Source organism: Balaenoptera ricei, chromosome 12, assembly GCF_028023285.1.
Source record: "Balaenoptera ricei isolate mBalRic1 chromosome 12, mBalRic1.hap2, whole genome shotgun sequence".
NCBI classification, from domain to species: domain Eukaryota; kingdom Metazoa; phylum Chordata; class Mammalia; order Artiodactyla; family Balaenopteridae; genus Balaenoptera; species Balaenoptera ricei.
The window spans coordinates 67,712,376-67,732,638 of NC_082650.1; the positions used below are offsets into that span (position 1 = coordinate 67,712,376).

At 40.7% G+C, this 20,263-nt stretch overlaps 1 long non-coding RNA gene across 1 annotated transcript in view; it reads right to left on the minus strand.

Moving 5' to 3' along the window:
* Positions 1–200: 200 nt before the first annotated feature.
* Positions 201–20,263, minus strand: part of LOC132376366 (uncharacterized) — a 122,464-nt gene continuing 102,401 nt past the window's right edge. Inside the window, exons 4-6 of the long non-coding RNA XR_009506284.1 lie at positions 2,664–2,771; positions 1,258–1,531; positions 201–245 (exon numbers count right to left, since the gene is read on the minus strand). This is a non-coding gene — a long non-coding RNA (uncharacterized LOC132376366). The remainder of the gene's footprint in view (positions 246–1,257; positions 1,532–2,663; positions 2,772–20,263) is intronic.

The following is a 20,263-nucleotide window of genomic DNA, read 5'->3' on the forward strand; positions in this document are numbered from 1 at the left end:
AGACAAAGGGAAATGTCTGTTTCTTTTCTTCCCTCCTTCCATCCTTTTCTCCTTTCTTTTTCTTTCTTCCTCTTTCTATCTTTCTCTTTCTTTCTTTCTCTCTCTCCTTCTTCCTTTCTTTCTTTCTTCTTTTCTTTCTCTCTTCCTTTCTTTCTTCTTTCCTTTCTTTCTTCTTTCCTTCCTTTCTTTCTTTCTTTTTTGCTTTCTTTCATTCAACTTGTTGAACACGTTTTGTTACAAAAATCCTGGAAATTGGGGAGGAAAACATCTCATTAGTTCTCTGGTCCACTCTGTTTCTGTCTCCTTCAACACATTCCTCAGAGATGAATTCCATCAGATCTTAAATCTGGTGAACAAAGTAATGCCCACCACTTCCCAAGGAGCTGAGCCGACAATTTATGAGATTTTGTGGTCAGGATGTTTAGGCTTTTGGTCTGTGGTTCAAGGTTATTGCAGTTCAAGTTCATAGGGCTCAGGGTGTGAGGGAAATGGATGGCAGGAAGGTGATCTCCGGGCAAAGCTGAAGGCAAGGAGAGGAGGCGGGGCGGGACTGGCTGATCACTGGCTGGGGGTCTGGGTTTGGGTGAGGGGAATGATGTTCCAAGGCTTCCTGGATGGGTGGGGGAGTTGGCTGCAGCCTTTGGGATGCACCTGCCAGTGGACAGCCCATCAGACTGGGGAACTCTGAACTCAAGGCCCTTTACAACAGCGGTCCCCAACCTTTTTGGCACCAGGGATCGGTTTCGCGGAAGACAATTTTTCCATGGACCAGGGGCGGGGGGATGGTTTGGGGATGATTCAAGCACATTACATTTATTGTGCACTTTATTTCTATTATTATTACAATGTAATATATAATGAAATAATTATACAACTTACCATAATGCAGAATCAGTGGGACCCCTGAGCTTGTTTTCACTTGCCTCTCACTGATAGGGTTTTGATATGCGTCTGCACGCAATCGATTTATTATGGTCTCAGTGCAGTCAAACCTCTCCGCTAACGATGATCTGTATTTGCAGCCGCTCCCCAGCGCTAGCATCACCGCCTCAGCTCCACCTCAGATCATCGGGCATTAGATTCCATAAGGAGCGCGCAGCCTAGATCCCTTGCATGTGCAGTTCACAGTAGGGTCCACGCTCCTATGAGAATCTAATGCTGCCGCTGATCTGACAGGAGACAGAGCTCAGGGTAATGCAAGTGATGTGGAGCAGCTGTGAATACAGATGAAGCTTCGCTCACCCGCCCGCCGCTCACCTCCTGCTGTGTGGCCGGGTTCCTAACAGGTCACGGACAGGTACCGGTTCATGGCCCAGGGGTTGGGGACCCCTGCTTTACAAACTTCATCAGCAGGGGCGAACATAAGCAAGCAACCACAAAACAGGAAGCTCCGTGTGAAAAGGCCCAGGTTGCTGGGCCACCTGGCCCTGCCCATCACGGGGGATAGTTTCCTCCTGCAGTAACATCTTTTCACCTAAATAATTAGAGATTGTATTTATCTATCTAATCGCTGTGCCCTGGTTTCACCAACCTGCAAAAAACAAAAGAGGTCATATTTACAATTAGGCCTAAATGACAAGGGCTTCAAGCCCCCGTTGCTTCCAGCAAGAATTCCAGTCTTTTCCAGAGTAGCTTTCCAAATATTTCAGAACTTCTCCAGAGCTGTCTGCACGTATCCATGAACAAGTCTTCATTATCATCCCCAGGCAGTGGCTGCAGAAACCCAAACAGAGCCTTCTATGCCAGATTCGCTGATCGCTGGCCCACTCCGGCAGCCTGCTCGGCCAGCATTCTGTAATGCTATGGTTAATGCTGTAACCGTAAGGCTACAACCAAGCCACCTTTTCACTGACCCTCATGCCTTGCTGTCACCACTGTCACCATCTCCTCCAACACACCACCACCCCCCCTTCACCAACCCCAGGGTAGACCTTTGACAATTTGCCTGGCTAGTGTGGTTCCTGGTGATGAGTGGAGCTGCTTCTCCCTGTTATTCTCTCCAGAGCAGACCCACAGCACCATTGCTTGGGCCCCAGATACCACAGCGCTTCGACTGAATATCACAGCTCTTTCAGTTGCCATGTTTGCAGCCATTTCCCCAAAGCTCTCCCTTGGCACCAGGTGGCTGCTTCTGCAGAGTTGCTAGTATCTTTCCCCGGATCAGCCCTCACAAGGTGACCAGCTCACCTCTTCAGACCCGCCCTCCCTATGGCGAGCCTCTCTCCAGAGGCCCTACTATCCTCTCCCTCAAACTCATCTGGGATGCTGCAGGCCAGCAGTCAGTTTTATGTCTTCATTTCTCCTTTGTAGAGCCAGGGGTAGGCCCCTCCATCCCTATGTAAATTTGTGGTGGGACAGGGCTCAAACACAAATGGCTATATTGGGGGAGAGATAATGCTTTTAGCATCTGAGCCCCAGACGCTGAGTTAGGCCACATTATCCTGATGTGAACACAAACTGAATCAGATTCTCTCTGTGCCCACTCAGACTGAGGTGATCAAATGTCTATGGCCATTCATTCACCCATTTATTGATCCAGCATTTATTGAACACCTCTTATGTGCCTGGCACTGTACTAGGCTTTGGAAACACAAAGATAAACAAAACAGAGTCCTTTAACTCAAAGCAGTCTATGAAAAAAGACAGATACATAAGTTACTTACAATGTAATGTTGTAATGTTCTCTGTAATAGGGCTAGTCCATGCTATGGAGAGCAGAAAAATGGAAGATTCCTTCTGTCCGGCAGAATCAGGGATCTCAGAGGCAGCTTCTGAGAACAGAAGACATTTAGGCTGGGTATTGAAAGATGAATAGGAGTGCCTTAGGAAGGGAGGTGTAGCGAATTGCAGAGAGAGAGCTGGTAATGAACATTGGCCGAGAGGCATGGAATTTCAGGGCTTACTTAGGAAAGCATTGGAATTAGGTGTGGTTATGGCACAGGGACAGAAGAGAGACTGGAATAGCAGGAAATGAGGCTGCTCAGATTCACTGGGGCAGCTCACAGAGCAGTTAGTATGCCCTTCTAAGAACCTGTGCTTTTGTTCCATTCAGAAAACATTTATGAAGCACCTACTAGACACCTGACCTTCTGCTGGGCACCAGGAGTGGAAAGATGACTAAAGCATGGCCCTATCCTTTAGGAGGTTAAGTCACCTGGGGAGACAAACTTATGGGGATAATTTCAATATGATGCTAGGGCATGCATAAACATAGGGTGCTCTGGGGCACACAGGCTGGAGGGAGAAGGGGTGGGAGCATGTCGGGGGTACACTTGCTGAAAGCGTTATTGCTGAAGTTTAATCTTGAAGGATGAGTGGGTATAACCCAGGATGAAAAGGGAGGAAGAGCTTTCCAGGCAGATGGAAGAAACACAGTGAGCAAAGGCATAGGGACACCAAACAGCATCATTTATTGTTTTTATTTACTTTGGAGGAGGAGATAAGCATCTCATTGTTGATGACATAAGAAGTGAGAAGTTGGAAGTGGCAGGAGGTAAGGATGGGGAGAGAGGGAAGAGCTAGGACACTGCAGGCCTGATATGCCAGACTAAGGCCTTTAGACTGTGTCTTGTAGGAAATAGGGAGCTATAGAAAAGTCTTAAGCACATAGAGAATGGACTTGAGGACACAGGGAGGGGGAAGGGTAAGCTGGGATTATGTGAGAGAGTGGCATGGACATATATACACTACCAAATGTAAAATAGCTAGTGGGAAGCAGCCGCATAGCACAGGGAGATCAGCTCAGTGCTTTGTGTCCACCTAGAGGGGTGGGATAGGGAGGGTGGGAGGGAGACGCAAGAGGGAGGAGATATGGGGACATATGTATATGTATAGCTGATTCACTTTGTTATAAAGCAGAAACTAACACACCACTGTAAAGCAATTATACTCCAATAAAGATGTTTAAAAAAAAAGGGAAAAGTAAATAACAATAAAGTGGATTTAAATTTTTTTAAAAAGTCTTAAGCAGAGGAGGGATGTGATCAATTTTGCAATTATATAGATCACTCTAGTGGCAGTACAAGGCTACTGTAATGTCCAGGCAAGAAACGAGAAAGCCCTGAAGGAAGGGAATGCACAGGGAGATGACTTGGTTGTTTGTGTTGATATCTTCTATTGAGCTAATTTCTAAATGACGCTATTAGGCTAAATGTGACACTTTAGGTCCCTGTCTGTTGTTAGATCCTATCCCCCCTGTGTAGCTCCTAGACAGAAAGAAAATGACTGCCTTAAGAGTGAGTCTAGAACCCATGTTCAGAGCTGCACTAGTCACAATAGCCAAAGGTAGAAGCAACCCAGGTGTCCATCAACAGATGAATGGATAACGTGTGGTATATACACACAATGAAATATTATTCAGCCTTAAAAAGGTAGGAAATTCTCACACGTGCTACAACATAGATGAACATTGAAGACATTATGCTAAGTGAACAAGCAAGACATATAAGGACAGTGTATGATTTCATTTATATGAGGCACCTAGAAAGTCAAATTCATACAGACAGAAAGTAGAATGGTTGTTGTCAGAGGCTGAGGGGAGAGGGGAGAATGGAGAGTTAAATTTTTAATGGGTACCGCATTTCAGATGAAGAAGATGGAATTTTTCTGGAGATGGATACAGGTGATGATTATACAACAGTGTGAATGGACTTAATGCCACTGAATCATACACTTAAAAATGATTCAAATGGTCGGATTTATGTTATGTGTATTTTACCACAATTGAAGAAAAGAACACCGAAAAGAAGATAAAGCTGTGCAATATTTATGGTAGGTATCGATGTTTTTCAAATAACTAATAGAAATGAAGAAAATCTAAGTGGTAGGATGATACTGGCTGAGTAATCCAATTCATGGAAAACCTTCTCAAAACCAAGAATGACCTCTGATATCTACCTTGAACTGTGAGATTTACTAACTCTAAAATATAATCTTGCACCAATTCTTAAAAAAAAAGAGTCTAGATCAGCCAACCACATTTTTTTAAAATTAATTTTGATTGGAGTAGAGTTGCTTTACAATGTTGTGTCAGTTTCTACTGTACAGAAAAGAGAATCAGCTCTACGTATACACATATCCCCTCCCTTTTGGACTTCCTTCCCATTCAAGTCACCACAGTGCATTCCACCTGTTTTTGTAAATACAGTTTTATTGGGACCCCATCACACCACACCCGCTGTGTTATGTATTGTCTGTGGCTGCTTCTGCTTAACCACAGCAGAGCTGAGTAGCTGTCACAGAGACTGTCTGACCTGCAAAGTCAAAAATGTTTACTATCTGGCCCTTTATAGAAAAAGTTTGCTGAACCCTCTTCTAGACATTTGAATATGGATTGTATATTGGATAATAGCTATTGGATAATAGCTTTGTGCCAACGTTAAATTTGTGGTTATTGGTGAGAATACTCTTGTTCTTAGGAAAGAAATGCTGAAGATATATAAGGGAACATTCCAGTGGTAGGCGATAGACAGACAGAGAAGCAGGCATGCAAGCAGACAGACAGACAAATAGAGACAGAAAAAATATGGCAAAATATTAACACTTTGTGAATTTTGCTGAAGGGTAGAAAAGTGTTAATTGTATTATTCTTGCAACTTTTCTAAAGTTTGAAGATTGTCACAACAGCAGAGGAAAAAAGGAATTAATCTACCTCTAGAGCTGAATTCCTTCTGTCCTCTGCAGCTTCTTGGACACTGGTGAATTTATGACTTTATAGGATTGCAGATTAGAATAAAGTGTGAAAACCAAGTACAAGATCATGCCCTCTCTGCCTTGTGAGGGGTGTACACAACCAGTCACAACCCATTTGTTCCTGGATTCTTTCTGGTGTTAATTTCTTCTTCTTTTGGATAATTGCGTTTTGGACTCTCCACATGCCGTACAAGTCATGCCAGCAAATCCTCTTGTGGATGGGCTATAAAAATAGCAAGTAAGTGGCATAATTTCCCTACTTGTATTTCTATAGTCACACAGAAGTGGAATGATTCTTCTTGTGTTCCACATGCCACTTTGAGTCTCTACTTATCCCAGTGTTGGACCTGATTTCTCTTTGCTATTTTTTGTTTTAAGGTCTAAAAGCTGACCCCATAGTCACAAGCTAATTAGGGATATACAACACATACCCAGAAGAAGATACTGAAGAACCATTAGCAAGGAACATACAGTTTCATTCTCTATCTTAATAATTCCACTCCTTGAAACATAGCCTAAAGAAATTTCCAACACAAGCTACAAACTGACGTGCACGGGGGCTTTCTTTGCAGTTGCTGATGGGGAACTGAAGGTACTCTGGGAATCAGTGGGGGATTGAATAGGTAAAATGCGTGAATGCCCACCTTGGAGCATCCTTAAGAAGCACAGAGTAGATACGTGCATAGCAACGTGTGCAAAGCAAAAAAAAAAAATGGTGCTTGGTGAAACAAATGTGAGGAACAGAGTGATAAATAACAACACAGAAGTACATGCACACAGACTAGTACACATTTTATAAGAATACTTAAAAGCTAAGCAATACACATTAAATATTTTAGAACAGTTGCTAGTGGAAGAGGGAACTAGGGTAGAAGAGAATATATGATTAAACTGAACATTTCTTAATTCTTAAAAAGAGAGAAGGGCATGGCAGCACCAATGATGACGTTTAAGGAAAAGAAAAAATAACTTCTAGGAAGAGCCAAGTACCAACATGCCATATATATGTGATGAATGCATGAAGCAAAGAAGTAACCAGAGCGGGTGGTTATGGGGAAATCTTCCTGGAAAATGTGACTTTTAGGCATAGTGATTTATCTCTCACCACCCCAACACTTCTTCTGTTCATCCCACAAAATACTGCCATCACATAAACTAATAATACTTAAGGATAACACTAACTATATTTGGAACATTCAAAATACAGTGACAAAATACAATTCTAAATAATTTACACACATTATTTAATTTAATCTCCACAAAACTCTTCTGAGATAAGGATTATTATCATCCTATTTCACAGATGGGGAAACTGAGGCTTAGATTGACTTGTCCCAAATGACATAGCTAGAATGTGGCAAAACAAGATTGATATCCAGTCCTGTTTCACTCCAAAGGCTGTGCTCTTAACATCTTTTCTGGTGAAGACACATAGCAGACACTCAAAATAATGTCATGACACACAGCAAACTCACACACAAAAAAAGTGTTGCTTAATGCCAAACCAAGGAAGGCAATATCGTTTTTAGAGCTTCCTTCCAAATTTGAAGCCACACAAATGGCAGCCAAAACAAATTCCTGTTAATTAACATGCTTGTTACAACATGACAGGTAGCCCCAGCCTTGGATCTGTCCAGGTTTACTCATTCATTGAAAAATTTTGATTTGATCAAGAATCTGTATTGTGCCAGGCACTGTTCTGAGGTTACAGCAGTGAACAATTCAGGCTAGCTTCCTGCTTTCATGGAGTTACACTGTAGTGGAAGGGGACTGAAAATTGACACAAAAATGAACAAGAAAAGTTTCTGAAAATAGCTCAGAAATGAACAGTTAGTGGTAAAGTCCTATGAAGAGAATAAAACAGAGATGGGACATGTCTTGAGGGCTGCTTAAATTGGCTGGTCAGGGAAGGTAATGTCTGTGCTGAGATTTGAATGACAATAATGAATCAACCACGAGATAATGGGGGAAAAGAGTATATCATGTGCTCTATTAGGTGATGCAAAGTCTTAAAGCAGGAACCTTATTCAAGGAAGAGAGAGAGAAGGCTGGTGTGGCTGAAGGTGGAGAGGAGTTACAAAGATTCTGACGATTGCAGAGAAAGGCAGACCTTAGGTCGTGGTGGACTTTGTAGGCTAGAGTGAGTGTTACGATCCAACTTAAATTTTTATAAGACCACTCGGTTCTGGGTGGAGAACAGATTGTAGGGGCATGACTGGGAACAGAAAGCTCATTTGAGGGCTTGTTAAGGAGCCCAACCAGGCTTCTAGTTTTTCTATAAAAGAGTAGCTGATATTGTACTCATCCTCCTACCATAAACAGCTATAAACCCCGAACAAATACAACAACTCTTTTCAGACATTGGATGGCAACCAATGCAGAGAAACACACAAAGTGCATCTGACATTCGCCCTAAGAGCACTTCCCAAACTGGCACCTAGAAATCAAGCCCAAATAGAAATCAGTGATGGTCTCTCAGGGTATAGGAAATAACAGATGGAAATTTGAGGCTGCTGGAGTGGCCAGAATTTGAGAGGTACTGGAAAGGACCTCTCACACAGAAAAAGAGACTTCAAAATTTGAGTGATGATTCCTTACGTTCTTAGTTGCCCCCTTGTGATGGTTAATTTTACGTGTCAACTTGTCTAGGCCATAGCACCCAGATATTTGGTCAAATGCCAGTATAGATATTGTTGAGAAGATTTTTTTAGATGAGGCTAACATCTAAATCAATAGACTTTGAGTAAAGCAGATTACCCTCCATAATGTGGGTGGGCCTCATCCAGTCAGTTGAAGGCCTTAAGAGAAAATAGACTAAGGTCCCTGAGGAAGAGGGAATTCTGCCTCCAGACTGTCTTGGGAATTGAAAAGCAACATCAATTCTTGCCTGGGTCTCCAGCCCGCTGGCCTGCTCTTAGATTTTGGACTTGCCAGTCCCACAGTTGTGTGAGTCTCTTAATCCCTCTCTCTCTCTCTCTCTGTCTCTCCCTGTCTCTCTCTCGCTCTCTCTCACACACACACACGCACACACACACACACACACACACTACTGGTTTTGTTTCTCTGGAGAACCCTGACTAATACACCTCTTAAGCTGTCCATGCACAAGGTAGCAGATATATAAGAAGTCTAGAGAACAACCAGTCCAGCTGGAGCAGAAAGGAAGGAACTATTAAGGATTTTCCAGATAAATAATGGAAATAAAGATTATTCAGATGGTCGAACCATATAGAAACTATAGGAAGTTGTAGGGAAATTAATCCATCAAGTTCAAAGAAAATGAAGCCAATGAAAATTGAGGCAATTATGTTTAAATAAAAGAATGTAGCTTTCTGACTCAGCAGTGAACAATAGTTACAAAGTCATAAAATGAAAACACTAAATATGGATTTAACCATAATTGTAATACAAATATATGGGGGAGGTGGGAGGGTAAAGGGGTTATATGAAAGCTAAAACTATCATCTGCCATAGTAAGTCAAAAGGAAATTAAAAGTATTAAGAGGTATCTATATACATCTATTATTTAAAGGAAACATACAGGTAAATATCAAAAGAAACAGCTAAAAATATTTAATACAGTTGCCACTGTAATTTAATATAGTTGCCGCTGCAGAGTGGGATTGGTCTGTGTAGTGTATGTGGCAGTATTTTTTTTTATAACCTTTTAGTATCATGTGAACTTTTAAACTGCACACTTGCATTACTTTATTAAAACAAACCACACAACAAAGTTACCATTTACCAAACCAGGAAGGACTTTGAAAGATACAGGCAGATATGACAAATGAGTCATGCTTTTTCCAATTTATTCAGAGCCTTGAAGGCGTCAGAGAAATACCCCCTTCCTCCAAGTGTTATATCACAAAATTTCAGAGGATTTACTGTCTATTCAATAGATAATAAAAGGATTTGAGGCCCATGATTTTAAGAAAAGTTGGGAAAATCTGTAAAGTCATAAAGCACATTTGCTTGCTATTTGGATATTTACCAAAAAAAAAAAAAATGTGTGTTCACAAGAAGCCACATTTAAAGAATTTTTAACTAGTTCAAATCACTAACTACCAACAGAGTTAAATTCAACAGTCACAGGTGAAGTTTTGCAAACACAGGCAGGAAGACTAAATAACACTGATAGGTTACACAGAGCTAGCTGTATATTAAGAGTGACTGGGGAAGATCTCAGATTACTGTAGATATGAAAAAGAAGATTGAAATCAAAATTCAACTTCACCTTTTAAAAAGAACCATGTACAAAGAACATAACATGATGGAGGAAATTGCCCATGGTTTATGTGACAATGACATGAAGCCAAGCAGGCCTGGTGTGCGTCAGACTCTGACACTGATGCATCACCTGCCCTGGACTGTTATCTCAGCTAAGGCCGGGGGAATAACTATAAATTTTGCCAGCACTTACCACTACTATTTTCCTGATTCTTGTGTCTCCAACTTCACTGTCATTATTTTCTGCCGTAATATTCAATTACAGTACTTGATTTGAGGAGATTCTAGAAAATTTGAAGAAAGATTCCAAGATGCTGACAGTTGGGTAAATAATTCCTAAGAGAAAAACTAAAAGATCTTGATCAATGATGTCAGAAGTAAGATAAGAGAACATACACATTTTTTTCTTCAGTTTGTATCCAGACCAACAAAAGAACATAGGCATGTGATCTGTCAACATGAAACTAGAGGTCATTAATTTTTAATTAGTTAACTTTTGCTGCTTTGTCCTTCTACCCATTTCCCAGACTAGGTTCCCAATGGCTTCCTAATAAATTAGTCCTAATGAAATCAAATAAATTCTAAAAGGAACCAGTCTTCTTTCTCCTAGGATTATCTCTAGGTCATTAAAGACAGTTGACAGAGAAAAATCATAGGTTACTTTCAAGACTTAATCTGTATCAACCAGCTCAAATATTATTAGTTTTCAGGTATTACATTTCCCTGAACAAATAGCACTCACTTTCTCGCCATCTTAAAATTAAGCGATGCAGGCATGACTTTGAACTAGACAGGGGATTTCCACATTTTCACCATCTTCACTTTTATAAAATTCCTCAGTTTTATCCAGCTGTACTTAAAAAATCCAGACTCTGACTCTAAGAAAGGAAAGAGTAGAGTATTATAGTTCAGTAGACATTTAAATTAAAATTTCACGTATTATAGGCACCATTCATAAAACTACATATGAATTTTAGAACTTTAATTAGTTTATCATTTATCAAAAAAGTTGGAGGAGAGGGAGGAGTAGGAAGAAGAAACAGATAAGGCTAGAGATATGGTGACTTGAATCAGGATCTTTGGAGAAATAAAAATTGAAAGCATCCAGTATATGTTTTGGAAGTCAATGAATAATAACAGGTAGCAAGATGATGGCAAGAGAGGTGGCAAGGATGATTCCTAAGTTTTTAGCTCAAGTGACTAGAGAGGTGGGGTGCCATTTACAGGGATGTGTAGACTAGGGTCAGGTGTAAGGCTGGGACCATTTTAATTTAGTGGGCATTTTAATTTTAAGGTGTCTAGTAGACTTCCTAATGAAGATGGCAGGTAGGATGTTAGATACGTGACTTTGGAGTTTCTGGGCCAGGTCAGAGCCACTGGTAGAGATTTGGGGTTCACGGATATATAGACAGTATTTAAAGCCATAGGTCCCAGGGAAATTACCTAGGAACACAGTGTAAATATAAGAGGACTGGGACTGAGGACCTAACCCTCAGACATGTCACAGTTTAGAGGTTTTACAAAGAAGAGGCAAACGAAACCAAAAAGTCGTGAAGAGAGAGGAGGAACACCAAGAGTATGAATGATGTCACAGAAACTGAGAAAAGAAACTAACACTTCCTGCTGAAAGAAGTGGTAAAATGAGAAAAGAGAATGACCTCTCACTTTGGCTACGTGAAAGTCAGTAGGTCATTGGTGATCTTGACTAGAACCTTGACATGACTTCATGGAATAGAGGGGACAAAAGCCTGAACGGAAGGTGAGGAAGTGGAAACTGTGTCTGGAGCCAGATCTTTCAAGAAGTTTTGCTGGGAAAGGAGACCCAGAAATGGCATAGTGGTGAGAGGGAACTGTCAGGCCAAAACATTTGCTTTGTTGATGCTATTGTTTTTACTTTTCACTGCGGATATTTTCATACTTAACGTATGCAAAACCAGAGGATAAATATTATTTATGTGCCTTCAGGAACTCATCACTCAACTTCAACAATTATCCATTTTATGCTTGTTTCATCTAATGCCCCATTTTAATTTTTTTAAAACATTAAGATATAATTTACATATACTAAAATTCACTCTTTTTGGTATACATTTGTATGAGTTTGCATAAACACATACAGCTAAATAAACACTACCAAAATCAAGATATAGAACAGTCCTACCACCCTTAAATTGTCCCTCATGCACCTACGTAATCAAGCTTTCCTTTCACCCACAGACTCTGGCAACCACTGACTAGCCTGTTTCCTGCCACCGTAGTCTTGCCTTTCCAGAATGCCATATAAATGGAATCATACAGTCTGCAGCCTGTATGATCTGCCTTCTTTCACTAAGCATAATGCATATAAAATTCATCCATGTTGCTGCATGTATTCGTAGATTGTTCTTTTTTTATTGCTGAGTAGTATTTCACTGTATGGATGTGTCACAGTTTGTTTTTCCTTTCAACAGTTGAAGGACACTTGGTTTGTTGCCAGTTTGGGGCCATTATGAATAAAACCTCTATAAATATTCATGTACAGATTTTGGTGTGAACATGTTTTCTTTTCTCTTGGTTAACAGGTAGGAGAAGGATGTCTCGGTCTTATGGTAAGTATATATTTAAATGTATAAGAACCTGCCTAACTATTTTCCAAAGTGGCTTATCATTTGTAATCCCTCCAATAATAAATGAGAGTCCCGGTGCTTGGCAGCTTTGCCAGCTGTTGGTAACGTCATATTTTTTTAAATTGAAGTACAGTGGATTTATTATATCATATTAGTTTCAGGTGTATAACATAGATATTCAAAAATTTTATAGATTATATTCCATTTAAAGTTATTTTAAAATATTGGCTATATTCCCTGTGCTTTGCAATATATCCTTGTAGCTTACTTATTTTATACATAGTAGTTTGTACCTCTTAATCCCCTACCTCAATCTTGCCCCCTCCCTTGTTCCTTCTTTCCATTGGTAACCACTAGTTTGTTCTCTATATCTGTGACTCTGTTTCTGTTTTGTTGTATTCATTTATTTGTTTCATTTTTTAGATTCCACATGTAAATGATAACATACAGTATTTGTCTGACTTATTTCACTAAACATAATACCCTCCAGGTCCTTTCACATTGTTGCAAATGGCAAGATTTTATTCTTTTTTATGTCTGAGGGTAATGTCTTTTAAAAAAAATTTTACCCATTTTAATACATGTGCTTGCAGGGGTATTACATTGTGGTTTAATTTGCATTTCTCTAATAACTAATGAGGCTGAGCATCTTTTCAAGTGCTTTTTTCGCTGTCTATGTGTCTTCTTTGGTGAAGTATCTTTTACCCATCATTTATTTGGCTGATTGTTTTCTTATTCTCAAGTTCTGAGAGGATTTTTGTTTTGTTTTGTTTTGTTTTTACTGTATTCTGGAAACAAGTCCTTTGACAGATATGCATTTTGCAAATAATATCTCTTGACATGTGGCTTATTTTCCATTCTCTTAACAATGTCTTTTGTAGAGAAGAAGTTTCAATTTTGATAAAATCCGATTTGTCAATGTTTTCTCTTATGAATCATGCTTTTTGTGTCATATCAAAAAATAGTTGCCAAACCCAAGGTCACAAAGATTTGTCTCTATGTTTTCTAAGACTATAGTTTTAGATCTTACATTTACATCTATGATCTACTTCCAGTTAATTTCTGCATAATGTGTACGGTATGGGTTAAGATTAATTTTTTTTTGCATATAATGTTCAATTGTTCCAGCACCATCCATTTGTTGAAAAGATTATCCTTTCTCCATTAAATTGCCTTTTCACTTTTATCAAAAAAATTAACCATAGATGTGTGGTCTCCCTATACTGTTCCATTGATCTATTCATCTATCCTTCCACCAATTTGATACCCTTTTTTTTTTTTTTTTTTTTAAAGATTGATTGATTGATTGATTGATTGATTGCTATGTTGGGTCTTCGTTTCTGTGCTAGGGCTTTCTGTAGTTGCGGCAAGCGGGGGCCACTCTTCATCGCGGTGCGCGGACCTCTCACTATCGCGGCCTCTCTTGTTGCGGAGCACAGGCTCCAGACGCGCAGGCTCAGTAATTGTGGCTCACGCGCCTAGTTGGTCCGCGGCATGTGGGATCTTCCCAGACCAGGGCGCGAACCCGTGTCCCCTGCATTGGCAGGCAGATTCTCAACCACTGCGCCACCAGGGAAGCCCCGATACTCTTTTAATTACTGCAGCTTTACACTAACTTTTGAAATAAGGAAGTATGGATCCTCTTTGTTCTTTTTAAAATTTTTTTAGCAATTCTAGTTCCTCGGTCTTTCCATATAGTTTTTTTTTTTTTTTACCATCTTTATTGGAGTATAATTGCTTTACAATGGTGTGTTAGTTTCTGCTTTATAACAAAGTGAATCAGTTATACATATACATATGTTCCCATATCTCCTCCCTCTTGCATCTCCCTCCCACCCTCCCTATCCCACCCCTCTAGGTGGTCACAAAGCACCGAGCTGATCTCCCTGTGCTATGCGGCTGCTTCCCACTAGCTATTTTACATTTGGTAGTGTATATATGTCCATGCCACTCTCTCACCATATAGATTTTTAGAATCAACTTGTCAATTTTGTTAAAAGCCTGCAGATTTTCATGGGGATTGAATTGAATCTTTGGCAGTCCTATGACCTGCACTTGAGAACTTTTCTTAAGTGATAAGGATGGTGATCCAATGAGCCAGAGCTTTTCTGTGACCCTTTGGAGACAGAACCATGTCCTGCATGCAGCCAGGTCACTAGAAGGCATAAAAGACTTGAGTTATTTAGTAGCCAAGTTCACATACCAAAAGCAATGCCCCCGGTGGAAAATCGTACTAAAGTTGCTTTCGTCTTACTATTCAGTGTTGCCCTGGATCACCATTCAGAAAAGGAACTATTTAAATCAGTTCTGGATTGGAACACAATGCTTACTGGGAGGAAACAAAGTAGATATATTGCCCTGAAAGAAGAGAAAAGAATGAAGATATGGGAAAACCAGGAATCCAGGAATATAGTAAATAGAAATTATAAGAGAACTTAAATAGGGAAAAAAAAATGAATGAAAGAAAATAGACCAAACCATTGAAACCAAATCAGTTTGGTTTCAGACAAGGAGAAAGTGCAGTAAAGGAAGTAGGGAAAGAAAAAATTACAGACAATGTACTACACGGTTTTTATTGCTCTGCTTTATGTGAAGATTTTCTGCCAAAATATTAAACACATGCGATCATGATTTACATGCTGTGTATAAAACTAAATAAAATATACATAACCTGCAAATAAATGGTCATTATATTTTACTTGTAATCAATAATGCCCCGTTATAGAGGCATCTGGAATACCATATTTAGACACTTTAAAAAAAAAATCAATTTATTTTATTATTTTATTTTTTGGCTGCGTTGGGTCTTCATTGCTGCGTGTGGGCTTTTCTCTGCTTGCGATGAGTGGGGGCTACTCTTCATTGCAGTGTGCGAGTTTCTCATTGAGGTGGCTTCTCTTGTTGCAGAGCATGGGCTCTAGGCACACGGGCTTCAGTAGTTGTGGCATGCGGGCTTAGTTGCTCCGTGGCATATGGGATCTTCCCAGACCAGGGATTGAACCCGTGTGCCCTGCACTGGCAGGCGGATTCTTAACCACTGCGCCACCAGGGAAGCCCTAGACACTTTTTGAAAGCAAGAAAAAACAAATGTTCTTTGACATATGTAGAACAGATATTAGTGTATTACTCATATAAGCGTGTGATTTTAACTTTCCACTTTATTTTATTTCTGGGGCATTTTCAAGTATTGTCCTTAATATACCTCTTACATGGTGGTAGGGAAATACAAGCTGTTTGAGAATCAATTGTAAGAAATTAGGGGGAGTGAGTTATATGGAGTGGTGCTTATTTTTAGCTCCTCAACCCTAAAACTACACATCTGATATTTAAAAATGAAAATCAAATACAATTCTCTTGGATGCCTGCCTCAGCTTCTGCCTCACATGTGATCATTTTGGCCACAGCGCTGCTCTCAGCATGTCTTTACATGACAGGTTTTTTTCTCCCTGTTTTCAAGCATCACCTACTTCCCCACTCTCTCTGGACCCCTCCAGGCATATTGTGGTCCAGCCCTCATCTCACGGCCCTATAATTATGTTGTGGGCAGGAAGCAGGATGGAAAGGATGGCAACTGTAGACATGTCTGAGAGCAGATGAGTGAAAATGTGTCTTCACTTGTCTTTATGCACTGGGAATATCTCTGATAGAAAAGAAAAAAAAATACACACACACACACACACACACACACACACACACACACATATATATATATATGACCTCTGTCATGCTGTCAGGGCAGCCAAACCCATTGTGATCTACTATGTAGATGTCAACTCCTCCACTTTCTAGTGCCTGGAGACAGACTTAAGCTCAGGAATCAGATGCAATCTAAAGTCAGCTCTCTGAAATCTAAGTGAAATGCACCTATTTTCCTCCTTTCTCCATTTATTAAGATTATCTGGAAATTTTCATCTGTTTCTATTTATAGAACCTCATTCTGTATTTTATCATTTTGAAGTTTCCCCTAATCACCAGGCAATGGCTCAACATAATATTGCTGTAGCTTGAACAGTCACTTCTAGCAAGATGATTTGTCACCTTAATGATCCTGTGACCTTTAGGAATAAGGAATATATAAACACTCACTGTTTCCATTAGAAACAGTGTTCCCTTCCACCTTAAAAAGATATATATATATCATGTTCATATACTGAGTATAAAGTAATAGAAACCCCATTCTAAACTTGGAAGAAACTGCCGTGCATTTGTTATTATAATGTCTTAAGTTATCCATTGAATTTACCCATAAAATTCTCTGTAGCTGCAGTGGACTAATCCGCATGCTCTCTGAAAATACACTGGTATAATTTCTAGTAAATATGGTAGATTTAACTGACATGTTCAGGCCAACTTCCTACTTAAAACACCTAGATGAAATAAAGCTGGATGAAATAAAGCAAAAATTATTTATTTAATGCATAGTTGAGTTCAAACTAAAGAACGTTTCCAGGGGCTGAAAAAGAAGCAGTCACCAAAACCTACAGTGGTAAGAATTGTAGCCAACAGGCCCTGGCATGGACTTTTTGGGGCTTGAGACTAATATTTTAATGCCTTTACGGGAACAGAAGAGTCAAGGCCTTAGACTATTGAGAGGCAAGGTGGGGGAATAGAACACCATTTTTCTCCAAGTCATCTGTGAAGTAAGACCCTGGCCAGCTCCACCCACAAACATGAAGAAGCATCTCCTATGTGTTAGGTAAAGAGAATCACCTGTGAACAGTCAGAGACCTAGGCCACTGGCTGTGGTATCTGAATGTGCAATACCAGCATGGTATAGGAATTGACAATAATTGGTCCAAGACAGACAAGAATCCTAGGGTCTCTGCAGAGGAAGACATAAAGACAACCCAGCTCCAATGAGGCTGCTCAGAAAAGAACTTGGAGCAGTGAAGTTCACAGTGAAATATTACACTCACAGAAGGAAAGAAACTGCCATGAGGAAGAGCCAGGGCATGAAGAACCAGGAACCTAAGGTCATAGAACAATCCAAAAAGGCTTATAAAACAAGTATGATTAAAATATTTAAATAGAGTTTAAGGGTGACATAGAAAGCAATTGGCTAAGACTTTTACTTGTGATGAACTAAGATGGGATGGATACAGGTGGAAGGGGATACAGTAGCTGGTGCAATATCTCAGGCCTATGAGGGATGTGATAATTACAAGGACTGTGGAATTGGGTGGATATTGCTAAGTACCACTGATTCATCAAAGAGAGAAATTGACAGGTTCAGACTTATTAATCAACAACTTAAAGCGCTAGAGTTCGGGGGGTTCCTCAGCAGCCTTTAAAGAGACTCTGACTTCATGCAATCAGAGGGCAGATGCAGCAAAGAAACAGGCACAGGGTTTAATCCTAAGAGTGACAGGATTTCAGGGAAGGCTGAATTCTCAGCCTTGGTCAGTCTCCTGTGCCAAAAGCAGGGCCCTGATGGGGAATGAGAGGAAGCCTGAGAGTTGGGATGAAACATCTGGATAGATTCGGTTGAGAACCTTGAATCTCCAAGTTCTCCTGAAACCTCTGGAACCATAGACAGATTGAGTCCCCCTCCTCCTGCTTTCTAAAAAATTTCACAGAAGCGCCAACCAAAGCAGGAACCTTACAAGACAATGCTTGCCCTCCGGGATCTGCTCCCACCTCTTCTCCTGGCCACTGGATCCGTAGTTGGGTGTACAGACACATGTAGTGGTCATTTCCTTGGTTCCCACACATACATTCTGAATGGACTTACTTAGAACTTGGCAGAAACCTGACATTTGTTTTTTGACCCATAGAATAGAGCTCTGGGCGTAGGAAAAGCCAAGTAGAAATCCCTGAAACTGTCCCTTGGCTAAGATAGTAAATAAAACAATATCGGTACTGGAGGGGATGACAGATATTACTGTTGCTCCCAAAACTTAGAGGATCCAGGGTGGTGATCCTTGTTACATAGCCCCATCTAATTCACCAGTCAGGCCCTACAAAAACTGAATGGATGAAGGCCCCAGACAGCCAACTTCTACAGCTTAAACCAGCAGTGCCCTGACTGCAGCTTCTGTGCCCAATGTGCTATCTTTGCTATAGCAGATGAACACAGCCTCAGGTACATTGTATGAGGTCACTGGTTTGGCATGAAGAAGGATCAGAAACAGTTTGCGTTCGCATGGGACAGACGACAGTAGACACTTATGGTTTTATCCCAGGGCTATGTTAACTCTCCTGATCTGTCACAATATAGTCTGAGGCTATGATGTTAGGTCATGTGGAAGGCTGCTAGCTTTGAGACCAAGAAAGGGCTCTGCAGCAGGTCTTACCTGCAGTACAAGCTGCCTTGCCACTTGGTCTGTGTGACCTAAAAGATCACTCATTACTTCAAGTTATCTGTGGTAGAGAATGACTGTGTGTGGAGCCCGTGGGCAAGTGTTAACAAGAGACTCATAGGGTTCTGGGGTAAGACCACGCAGTCTACAGCACAGAACCATGGACCATTTGAAAAGTAGCTCCTAACATGCCACTGGGCCCTGGTGGAAACTGGTTTCTGACCATGCAACCAGAAGCTGGATAATATCAGACTCAACAGGGCCTAAAGTTGGATGGGCCCTGACACTCCACTGTAAAATGGAAGTGGTATATCTGGAATCAGGCTCAAGAGGGTGCAGAGGGCACAAGTATCCTGCATAAGAAGGTGACCAAGGCCCCTATGACACCTTTCTCTGTTACATGCCTGCCCCTCCTCAGTTCATACCTATGGCAACATTTGAGGCAGGGGTCCCCTATGACCCGCTAATGGAGAAGGAAGAGTTTGAGCTTAGTTCGTGGTGGACTGGCTTGGTATGAGGGTACAAGATGAAAATGGAATGCTTCTGCACTACAGCCCAATGCAGGGTATCTGAGAAGGACAGTTGTGAGGGAAAATTGCTCTGATGAACAGATTCAGACGATGCACTTCATCACCCACTTTGTGTAGAAAGAGAAGAGTCCCAACATAAAGATATACATGAACTCATGGGCAATGGACGATGGCTGAGCTGATTAGTCAGGGTCCTGGAAGGATTAAGACGGAAGTATTGGCCAAAGGAAGACTGGGAAAGAGACATGTGGATTGACCTGCATGAATAGGTTTACAAAGTATGAGAGCATCCACTTCTGTATGAGAAAGTACACCAAAAACAAGAGACAACCAACAAGTTGGAGGACGTATTTGCAAATCGGTATGCCAAAAACCCTTGGAAAATCCTACCTTGCATGCCAAGGGTGTCAGATATTTATTTGCCATCTTACAATTCTTCCTTCCTCTGGGAGGAGATAAAACACTGGCACTAGCATTTTTAGAAGCACTGTACACAAAGCCCTCGCCATTTCATTCCAGGAGGTAATTCATACAAAATACAAGCAGGGAAAGACTAAGGGCATGTCATTCTCACATCTCACTCTTTATTCAGAAAAGTGGTGTATGCTTGATTGTTTATAATATATTTTCTATTAATGACAGCCCACTTCTCAGTGCCCTTAATAAGAAAAGAACAGTTATAATTGGATTCCATATCTGCCAATCATTCTATCTTATAAAAAAGGCATCCAGACACCTTCCCTGACTAGAAACAGTTGCAAGGTCATGTCCACAGAATGACAACGTTTCTTTTAATCCACCTCTTTTAAGATGAGTTGGGGCAGAGGGGCTGGCTCTTAAGTATGCAGAGTTTTGAAATACAAGAAGGAACCTGAGTAGCAGAAGCTGAGAAAACATTGTAGTTAGTAGC